The following is a 2,500-nucleotide window of genomic DNA, read 5'->3' on the forward strand; positions in this document are numbered from 1 at the left end:
TGTTGGATGAAAACTATTGTGCTATATGGAAACAAACTTGTCTTTATTTCTTTTCTAAGTTTGAAAATATGAATCTTGGAATTGAAATTTTATTCTGTGATCTCCGAAATAGAAAAATAGATGCATTACCAGAATTTTATCAAAGTCTGATTTTGTCATGGCAAAGTATTTGTGAAAATGTAGATATTGAAGTTAATTCAGAAAATGTTTTTGATATTCCGCTTTTTCTAAATCCAAATATTACAAATGGTAATAAAATGTTATATCTTAAGACATTTATTGAAGCAGGTGTATGTAAAATAAAAGATATCGCATATGAATGTAAACCAGGTTTCTTGAAAGAAAGTTATATTCAAGAGATTGTATTAGAAAAATTTCCGGAAGTTACGGAAAATAAAATGTTACGTGCAGTTAGAAATGTGTTAGAAACAATACCTGATGAGTATAAAGTGCTAGTTGAAGCAAATGTGCATGTTAGTAAAACTCCTGTGTTAAAACCAATGATTAAAGATGGCGTCCAAATTTGTTCACTTCCATCCACGACGAATTTTTATTATCGAATGCTTGTATCAAAGCTTTCTAGAGAACCTAAATCTGTATCACGATGGCGTTTGATGTACGCAGATTTTGACCTAAGAAAGATCCAGAAAATCATGAATTTTTCTTTTTTACAAAGCGATTGTCGCGAGGTGGCATTTAAAGTTTTTCATCGTATTATATTTACAAAAGAAAGGCTATTTAAATGCCGTATTACAAAGGACTCACTTTGTCCTATTTGCTCAACTCTACCTGAGAATTTAAATCACCTGATTTTAGAGTGTACGATGTTAACTCGCTTCAATGATTTTGTAAAGAATTTTTTACACAATATTTTGTATAAGAGTTCAGGCAGTTATATAAATGACACAGGCACTTGTCTCAAAAAAAAAATTCCTGTATACCTTAATATAACACAAGGTACTTAACTAATTTTTTGAATAATGACACCCAGTCCCAAATTCCCGTTATTTTTTTTATTTCTCGGTTGTCAAACCTTCTTAAACTTAATATGCCGTAAATCTAAATTGATTTATCTACACAATGGTATATGACACGACTATCATTGTTGTCGGGATCATTAGTAGCAGGCCTCAGAAGTCGGTCAACGGGATGTCTTTTTGCATTCGTCTCATTTTTTGGCAACACCTAGCCCGCATGTAAGTTTATACATGTTTCTCATTGGTCAATCGTCTGTCTAAAAATAAATGTGGGAAATTTTGGTCAATTTATAACTCTACATTAGTGTCGTTGTGTACACGTGTGTTTCATAACAAACTTATTTGTGTTTGTTTCACATAATTTGTAAAGAATTTACAATAAAAGTAATAATTCATAGTCAGAGGGAAGCTGACAGTTTTTATTTTAATAACTTTTTATAATAATTCAATCACTGCGGGCTGGGTGTTGCCAAAAAATTAGACGAATGCAAAAAACATCCCGTTGACCGACTTCTCAGGCCTGCTACTAATGATCCCGACAACAATGATAGTCGTGTCATATACCATTGTGTAGATAAATCAATTTAGATTTACGGCATATTAAGTTTAAGTAGGTTTGACAACCGAGAAATAAAAAAAATCACGGGATTTCGGGACTGGCAGTCATTATTCAAAAAAATAGTTAAGTACCTTGTGTTATATTAAGGTATACAGGAATTTTTTTTTTGAGACAAGTGCCTGTGATAAATGACCTTAGTTTTGAGTTCATGTGTATGTTTGGTTTGACAAAACAAAATAAATATATTAATTACTATTTTGTAAATAGTGTATTAGCAATAAGAAGATTTTGTATTGTAAAAAGACGAAATATTGCAATGTTAGAAAATAAGATTATAGACATAGAACAATACTTTAAGTCTACTCTTGTTAAAAATGTGAACTATGCTTATGAACATTATAAACGCAACAATGCGCTACAATTATTTGAAAAGTATTATAATGAAAATAATCCAGTATTAATTATTAGAGACAATCAAATTCAAATTGATTTCTAGTGTGATAATTATCATGTGATGTTAATTGTGAATATATTACATTTGATTGAAGTTGTAATCTTACAAGCTTATATTGTGATAATGTGAATTTTCAGGAGTATAGCCTGATTATTCTTTTTATATGTATTATCTGAATAAAATTTTATCAAGAGAAAAAAAAAGTATAGTGGTTAGTACTTCGCGTTGTGGCCGCGACAACCCAGGTTCGAATCCTGGTCACGGCAAACAGCTGTGTAATGTCGCTGTTACGGCATTGTAGGCAATTTTTTTTCTCGGTCTCTCTTTTCGAATTTTGATAATCTTTCTTCGTTTTAAGATACACATACACATGTTACTATGTAAAGACAAGAAGTGTTCTAGTTGTATTCAATATGATCGCAGCGGTTCTAGTTGAATTCAATAGGATCGCAGCGGTTCCTGCAGTGATAGTCTTTTATATAATAATATAATTAACTTCATTGAAAATTC

This window comes from Mytilus trossulus, chromosome 8, assembly GCF_036588685.1.
Source record: "Mytilus trossulus isolate FHL-02 chromosome 8, PNRI_Mtr1.1.1.hap1, whole genome shotgun sequence".
NCBI classification, from domain to species: Eukaryota; Metazoa; Mollusca; class Bivalvia; order Mytilida; family Mytilidae; genus Mytilus; species Mytilus trossulus.